We start from the raw sequence: 9,150 nt of genomic DNA on the forward strand, positions 1-9,150 counted from the left end.
ATTGTTATTGTTGTTTCTGTAATTATTGAAATGTCTTCTTTTCACAGGTTGTGAACCACAGAAGCTGACTACTAAGTAATGAAGTACCATTATCCTGATGGATATGTAAAGATTGTATCGCCAACTACTACATGAAGATGATCTATAGCAAAAGTGCTGCATTTTCAAATATGCTAAAAAATGGTGCAACTTTTGCAAGGCACGTCCACGTATAATGCAAGAATTTTTCGCACATAGAAGTTGTTAAGAGTTCAACAGAAAACTGCATGTAGAATCACTCTGTTTAACAGGAGTGTGTTGTACAGAGCAAAAGCAGTCTTATGGGTGTGCTCTTTGGGAAAAAAGTTCTGACAGTGAGATGTACAAGCTAGTAGGTAGTTCTATGTACAGTTGTCATATACTGCTTGCTAGTCCTGTTTTGTATATCATAAAAGAGACATACACATGATAAACTCTACTAGGCCTACCTGATCATTTCAGCCTGTTAAACAGTGCCCTGCTATACACAGTGTTTTCAATTGATCTTTGTGAAACTTGGAATTTGTTGGCCATATCTCATCCAGTAGATTGTTTCACTTGTAAAGCTTACTAGACTTTTGTGAAGCCTTCAATGGATCCATTATTATCAGCTATTTTAAATTGCCAAAACAGAATAAGCAAAAATGAACTTATTTACAAAATGCTTGTGTTTTACTTTCACAATTCCTGAAAGCCAGAATTGGTGCATGCAAAATCTTCAATGATTGTAAAATGGGTGAAAAAAGATGTTGATTTACTTTAGTAGACATTTAGAATGCATTCATATCACTTGCATTGTTAAGTGTTATGTACCATACTAAAGATGAGCAAACCAATCCACTGGGTTTGCAATTTACTACAGTAGATCAAGCTTGATTTTGCAGTTAACCAAACTTCAAACAATCTACAACCTCAGTCTATTGACTTTAAAGTAAAACTCCACTATTGTTAAAAAAGTAATATTGCCTAAACATTTCTACTCAAGCTATTTAAATATTACCTTGCCAGTTCAATTTGCAGCCTCTGTAATTAATAGTTACAAAATAAGGATCATTGCATTATACTGTTGGTGTTTGAAATGCCCCCGTGATGTCACTTTTTGCTTTGTGTGATTGAATCAGAAGATAAAAGTAACATTTTAGGCATCCCCTGCAACACTGGACATATATGGTAATAGCAGAGAATCTAAGGACAAGAAACAGACATCTCAGGAGTGCTTTGAAAGTTTGTGGCTACTCAGATTGGGGCTTCAGTAAAACATCTACAAGTTCAAGCAAAAACACAGGACTGTCAAGTGGGGGAGAACCAGAAAACACTGAGTAATTTAGTCATCCCACATCTAGTTGAAGTGCTGAAAAAAACTTAGAAGGATCTTCAAGAAACATTGCACCCTTGTGTCCTTTAATCCCCCACATTACACAAAGGTAGAAGCTTGAACATCCAAAAAACAGATCACCCAAACTTGAGCAAAGTAACTTGGTATATACAGTGCAGTGTATTGAGGAATACAGACATCTGCATTGGGGATTCTAAACAACCTCTCTACAAATGAATGGCCCAACATAGGTGGGCAAATTCTACAGGCTAAGCTGTTTTGTACACCTAAGGAAAGGGACATTCTTTGAGGACAATGCGGTGCATATTCTGAATATAGAAGACAACGGGTTTGCAAGAGGTGTGATAAAGGCAAGCTACTTCAAAATGGAAAAACAATGCCTCAATAGGCAAACGCCATCTGTCTTCCACATATAATGCTATTTTTACATCTCTGATTTGACAACAATCATCATCTTTAGCCATGTAAATCGAGGACCATCGATGCAGGCTTACTGACTTACTGGGATTATGTAGCTAGAATAGGGTGGTTCCATGGCTTTCAATCCTCCCATTCTGTTGCCAGAAAATTAACAGCTACACATTTTATGGTGATTGGATTGAGGTGTGGATATAAATTCTGGGGTATCTTTCTGACGCTTATTGGAGCTGAAGAAGTGACTTTGATAAACTATAAAACATCTTCAACATTACAGAAAAAGTCCATTGAATGTGATTAATTTCTGCTAGCTATCCCCTGCAATAGGAATTTATATACTCCTTAAGTCTTGTCTACTGAAGGGATACAGCTTTCTTTATTAAACAATGAGATTTGCTTCGGTGGTATAATGAATACATACCCTCTTATTTAGCAATAGGTTTGGAAAGGAAATGGTGAAAAAAAGGGTATACATTTGCATCAAAATTTGTTTTAGGTGATTGTTAAAATCCTTGCAATATACATAGATTACCCAGAGAGGATTGCTTTTTTTTTCAACAAAAGTGGAGTCTTGCTTTAAATGTGGGTCCGGCTCTGCCAGATAGTACAAGCTGGTGTTCCCATGGCTGGGAGCACCAGATGCATCATGATTTTGGTATATTTGCATCTGAGAAGTTGGTAAAAGGTCATTTTCAACATCCTGTTACCATTAGAAGACAACGAAGGACAAGTGAAACCCTTCTCCATTTCTAATGTGGGTCTTCCAGTCCCAGAATTGTTTATTCCTAGTATCACTGTAGTAGCTAATTTGTGGGGTTCTCATAGTCTGTTTCCCATGTTCTTAATTACTTTATTTAGGATGAAATATATTACAGGATCGTTTATTTAAACTAATAAATGAATGTAATTATTTTATGTGTGGGGATTGTACTGTGGAAATGCCCTTGAATCATGCAGTTAACTTCTTACCGTCAGTCTTTTCTGAGATTCAGTAATTCTGGAAATGGAAACCTCATAATGAAACACTCTATCACCAACTTTTGAAATTGCAGGTTAAACCAAAAATCAAGTATTTTAAATGCTTACTTGCAATGTTTTTGTAATCCATATTTTGTATTCCCTTTTATAATATGCTTTTGAAACTTCCTAGAAAAATAGGCTATTATCCAGTACAGTCTTCTCTGCCCTTGCATGTCAAGGCCATCTTCTCTTCTGGGAATGTCTCATTTTGCATGCTAGCAGCTTCTCTACCCCTTCCGCTCACCTCTCTACATAACTTTTTATGTAGTTTCTGGGGGAGGAGGAAAGGGGAATACTATAAAGGGACAGCTCTGGGGCTGCTAAAATCACATCCAATATGGTGGTGCAGAATAGCAGTTAAAGGATCTATACACCAGACCATAACCTAATGGAAAAATTATTTAAATAGATTTGAAGACGCGAGGACTTGCCCAACTATTTATAACCATTGATCTTGTGTGTGTGTTTTGTTTTAAGGAAGAGGAGACCCAGAGCAAGACTGGTAGTCATTAGGATTGTTTTAACACATTTTGTCCTCAATTGCATAAGGAGCATTTTGTTTTATCTGTTATAAAGATTTGATAAAAGCCAGTGTGTGCAACATTCTTAGAGTGAAACTATGGGCAAAATAAAAAATGACATATGATGCAGTCCGTCAATAGCTTTAACACTTTGTTTTTCTCAGCCCTCCTGTAACATAGTTGTTCTACCTGTTAATTCTACCAGTAAGTCTGTTATTTTTCTTCCTTTAAAAGGTAAATATTGTTAATCTTTAAAATTTGATTTAACTCGCTGGGGACCAACTGTATTTAAACCTTGGTCCTGTTCTGATTGATGGCGTTTAATCCCCTAAACACCTCTTCATGCTGGCTGTAGCCCCACCCACTTTTGAAGCCCAAATTAGGCCGCATTTACACCGGCAGTCTAGGACGGTATGAATTGTGGCGCCAGGAATTTTCTGATTCCTTCTGTGACTCTGACCATCTAGGTGTGGCCACAAACCCCCTTCTCTAAAATGATAGATTGCTGGTGGCCACAGCTATTCATGGTTCTCTGCAATTATCCATGATGATCGCTGCTGGACGCACTTTGTGTGTGTCCAGCAGCGATCACCGCTGGTAATCATTGGCTGTGCGAACAGATCAAAATACCTGCAGCCACCAGTGAGCTCTCATTATAGTGAACAGGACCAGCGGCCACACCTAGCCACAGCACAAATTTCCTGCCAATACAATTCGCTGATGTGAATATAGCCTTATGGGCCTTCTGATGAGGAAGGTACAGCCAGTACACAGCCCCACCCCATTGTAAGCTGAGTGATCTGCCATAATAGTAAATGATCACTAAGAGCTTTGGTTCTGTGTAAAGTATGTGTACAACTAGCCGCAGATACATTACACAGTGCTGCAGCTCTGAATGATGTTTAACTAATATGAATGGACAAGCAGCCACTGATTGTTCATTCATTATAGTGACCACTTACTCAGCACTACAGTGCTGTGTGTCTATTAGTGGCTGCTTTTACACATACAGAGCCTGCCACTGGATCACACAGCACTTGTTTCACTTATGAATGAGTGATCTACAATGTCGGGCTGGTGTTGTCCAACATCACTGATTGCTCATTCTTAAAACTAAAATATCACATGGCGCTGTGCCATCCATTGACTGAGGTGTGTGTATATGTAAAAACAGCCACTGATAGACACAAAGCACTGCAGCCTGTGTTGTGGGTTTTTTTTTTTTTTACTGTTTTGTTTTTATGAATGGCAGCACTGGTCTTCAGAGCGGCACATGCTCACAGAGAGCAGGATTGTCAATCACAAGTCCATCTCCTTTCTGCTCAACCATGCTGCTTAGAAACAAAGGGACTAATTTAATGTCTGCTATGAAAATGTGAGGAATTTTTGAGATAAAAGCACCAATTTACTTTATAAAAAGATTGTCTATGGGGTGTGACTGTTTAACTTCTGGCCATCACTTTCTCACACTTCCTGGACCCTGGACTTTGTGTACACTTGCTGTACCTGTCCAGCTGCTTCATGTGATGCATGCATGCCTTTCATGTATTATAAACCCAAATGTTCATTGGGCCCAGCAAACGATGATGTTACATCACAGGACTTCTGGGCTATAGTACCTATATATGGTACTATTCAGAAACAAATTGATGGTTTAAAGCTTGAAGAAAAGCCACACCTGCCTATCCCATCTACTTCTGCCTTTGGTGCTTGGTAAAAAAAAAAACAAAGTTGCTCTGTAATTTTCTCCCCTTTCCCTCCCTATTCTGCACGTGCAAATTTTCATTTCAATAGCATTGCAGCAGCACATGTCCTGTCTGCAAGATGCTCTTTCTCCCATGAGACTTAAGCTGGTTCTAGATGGATCGAAATTTGGTTCAGCAGGATCCATCTATGGGCAGGCTGGTTGTATTGAAGTTGATCCATCGATCAACATCAGTACAACTAGCCTGTTGGTGTTTTTTCGTCCCATCCCAGTATGGATTGCAATAGTTGCCAGCAGTGATCATTGTATGCTGGCAGAACACAATAGTGCTGCAGAAGAGATCCTCCCACTCACTGTGTAGATGGAGGAGTACAGCAATGTTCTTTCCTTCAACCTGTGTCTGCCTTATTGACTGTCTTAGACATGCCCCCTGAGCTTCAGGGAGTGTCAGTTACAGCACCTGTGTCCTAAATGGTGCACATAACTTCTAGAGTCAGTTTCATCTAAAACGTTACTGCAGAGCACAGCCCCACTACACACGGAATATTACTAAGGAACTGCAGCTAACAGTTTGTGCTGTCAATTGTTGTAATGTTCCTTAGTGATTAGAATTGACTTTGTGTTTTTTTTATTGTATTAGGTGATCATGTACTTTGTATTATCCACCTATACAGGAGCAGTAAGGAGTATGGCAGGGGGGCTTAGACAAATATCTGTGCAGGGTAATCTGAACTTCAAACATACGATACAGCAGCTGCTTTAGTATCTTCTACTGTTCATATTTAGGTAAAGCTGATGGTATAAAGCTGGCCATAGATGCATGGGACTGGCTGAGATTAAATCCAGCTATAGGCAGGCTCGTTGTACCCAAGCTAATCTGTCAATCAACCTGGGTATAACCAGCCTGTCAAATTTTTACATGCGATTACTGCCGGAAGCTATAGCCGCTATCAGTAATCATTGTGTTCTGCTAGTCAGAAATGCTTACCACTGGCAGAACACAATATTGCTGCGGTAGGAATTCCCCCCATCAACACTAACTGTGCTTGATGGGGGAATCAGGTGATTGTCTTTTCTTCCACCTGTGGTGGAAGGAAAGAAAATGGAATCCTGTATGGCTTGCCTTACTCTAAATAGGCATGATGTCTGATAAATGTCAGTCTCTTTTGTGGGAGTGAGGGAGAGCCGTAATTCCTTGTCTGTTTTTTTACCATCTCTGTTCCATTGGGGAGATTTTTCTTAACATCCTGTACCATATCCAAAAAAAAAGTGAGAAGAAAGCCTGCCAACGTGAATGAATCCCTGGTTGTCACCAGAATTGTTCTCAACCCAAAAGTTAGGATTTTTTTTCACTTTTGGTGATAATGGTCAACCGAACAAATAGAGAGACTGAATGTCCCAAATAATGACAGGTGTTTTAACTCCTCTCCATTCTATGTAAAACAAATATACTCCATAAAGCGCCATTGAATGATTGCTCCACTGCAGCCAATATTTTCCGACAGTTACCAGTGGTGGGTGTAGCTGCTGTTTGGCGGGAATTTTTAATCTGGCTTCTTTGATCAGTTTATCAGGAACTGAACAAAATTTGCATAGTTTATGGCCAGCTTTACTATATTGAAGAGCTGTCTCCACTTGAGTCCTCCCAGAGTCGGAAGAGATGAAAATAGCAAGCATGGGGTCTTTTTTACCCCCTTTTCTACCCCTATTTTTAAAGTAAAAAATGTCAGACAAATGTTGAAATTAAAGAAGATGCAGATTTCTCAAGGGAAAACCCCTTAATTTGTAATAAAATTTTGTAAAAATGTTTTTGTGTTTCTTTTCTCATAGGAATTACCCATCGTGGGAAATCATGTGAATGTGTCATTGCTGCATATGCCTTGTCTTGTTGGTAACATGTAGTTACCAACACTAAACAACCAAATTTCTGTTTACAGTAGCTTGCGGTGTTTAGACTTTCTCAGAGGATGCTTTGTATAACTGCAGTTTCTAGATGGCTTTGTGCCTTATACATTAAAGTGGTTGTAAACGTCAGACATAAAATACGAAAAAAGCATATCCCTCTATTGTGTGTAGTTGTCTCAATTACTAATCCCGAAGTGTCATTTCTGTGTGCTGCTTCATTCCTCTGCTATCCGTTACACTTCTGATAATTTTTCTGGACACCAAGAGAAAAAAGGCAACGGGAAGGAACTCCAGCACACAGCCTGTGATTGACAGCCTCTGCTCTGTTGCTGTGTTCTGGATGTAGGAGGATGATTCCTCCAATCAGCTCTCCTCACTGAGCTCTGCTGTGTGTAATGTCAGCTATCTGCACTGTTTTCTTGAAGCTCAGACAAGCTTTAAAAATTATACACTTTGAATGCATCTAGAGAAGACTGCAGATAAACAGGTACAACTTATGCAGGAGGATTTGTTTAATCTCTGTGTATCACATGAGGCCAGTCACTTCACTAGGTATATGTAAGGGTTTACAACCACTTTAAATGTTTTTTTTTATCATTTATTTATTTTACACGTAGCTTTAATTTTTTTTGTTACCTGTATTGATATTACAAAGGATGAACAACAGCCATAAGACATTGCATGTGCCGCACTAAATAATCAAATGAAACAAATGTGCAATTAAATGAGAATAAATAAAGTCCATAAATAGTAAAATTAATGTTTATGTACTATATGCATGTAAACATCCAGAACTAAACTCTATAAATCTTGCTCCAGATAGACCTCTGCCACCTTAACAGTACACCAAAAGGCTTACTGGATATACTGTATATGACTCACGTTATAGAGAAGTCATATAGCGCATAAGGCCAGTACACACTAATAGGCAGGGTATAGGCTTCAAACCAAGGATCATCAGCAGGGAGCATCTCATAATTCTGTTCCCTCAGTCTGCCCAATCATAGGCACCAAATTCATGATTAAGGGAAAGAAAACACTCCAAATAGTGTAAACCTGGTAGAAAAATTTATTTTAAAAAAATGCTTACATAAATAAAAAGGACACAGTGCTATATAACAAGTAAAATTCAGCCAAAACTCTCTCCCAGGGGCACGTCCTGTTGAACGATGGTGTCATGATGCAGACCCACCCTAGTTGTTTTTATTCCCACACTGGTTAATTTGGCAAACAACATTTTTTACAATGGAAAAATGGTGAGGTTCTGTAAAAAAAAAAGGTATAACTGGTTGGTCTAAAATATTTGGAGCAACTATATCTTTAAGAAATGTAAAACCTTATAAATAATATTTGGCTTTTCAGGTAAAAGGCAGCCCAATACAATGTTGTTTCTTGATATATGCCAATGTATATTAATTATGTTTTTCACAGCAAAATGTTGAACAGAAAAGGATGTACAGTAACTAATGACCACAGAAACTAATACCATTCTTTCATATTATCTTTAACTCTCCCTAATATGTCCCCTCTATCAATAGCTTTTACTTGGATAATAGTGTTACCTAACATGTTACCCTCATAGAACCGGCAAACACAAATGCTCCTGAGCTTGGGGATGGACTTGATGCAGGCTACAACCACATAAGGAATGTCCTGGAACATGCATACCTTGCTGCCCTCAAATGGACCGGGGAAATCCAAATATACTGAATGAGGAAAGAAAAAACAGAGGGTGCACAGGCCTAGTGCATTACCATAAAAAATGTTTAATAAAAAATAAAGTATGTGTTGTACTCACAAACGACAATATAGTCAAGGCACATCATAAAGAACAGCTGGGTCAACACCGCGCTGAGTAACAGTCCGCAATAGGGAGTATAGACATCCAAAAGTCTGACGCGTTTCGAGGACTTGCCTCTTCCTCAGAGCCACTGTTTTTTCTTTCCTCATGTTACCCTCATAACCTTTTTCTATAAATCCCTGTCTCCAAGTATTCACTTGGACCAGTAAGTCTTGATTAGAACCGTTGCATCTAATCCACATAAATTGACTCCACCGTACAGACCTCAACTGTGACTTATGGTGGCAACTGTCCGATGGTATGAAGGTGTTCCAGTCAGTGGCTTTGAATAAAGTGGTAGTGGTAGCAACCTATGTCCATTGGTGAAAATAAGGTTCCAATCCTAGATCCTACAGAGGTCCAACCTTACTAGCCTATAAATTTGTTT

At 38.8% G+C, this 9,150-nt stretch overlaps 1 protein-coding gene across 1 annotated transcript in view; it reads left to right on the forward strand.

Moving 5' to 3' along the window:
- The window catches only part of LOC149472142 (forkhead box protein K1-like), a 165,156-nt gene extending 158,075 nt beyond the window's left edge, over window positions 1–7,081 (forward strand). Inside the window, exon 10 of the mRNA XM_089691603.1 lies at window positions 48–7,081. The gene's annotated coding sequence lies outside the window, so the exon portion shown is untranslated. The remainder of the gene's footprint in view (window positions 1–47) is intronic.
- Window positions 7,082–9,150: the final 2,069 nt, after the last annotated feature.

Source organism: Staurois parvus, unplaced genomic scaffold (genome assembly GCF_062004578.1).
Source record: "Staurois parvus isolate SC_StPar_1 unplaced genomic scaffold, SC_StPar_1.0 ptg000022l, whole genome shotgun sequence".
In the NCBI taxonomy this organism is placed as follows: Eukaryota; Metazoa; Chordata; class Amphibia; order Anura; family Ranidae; genus Staurois; species Staurois parvus.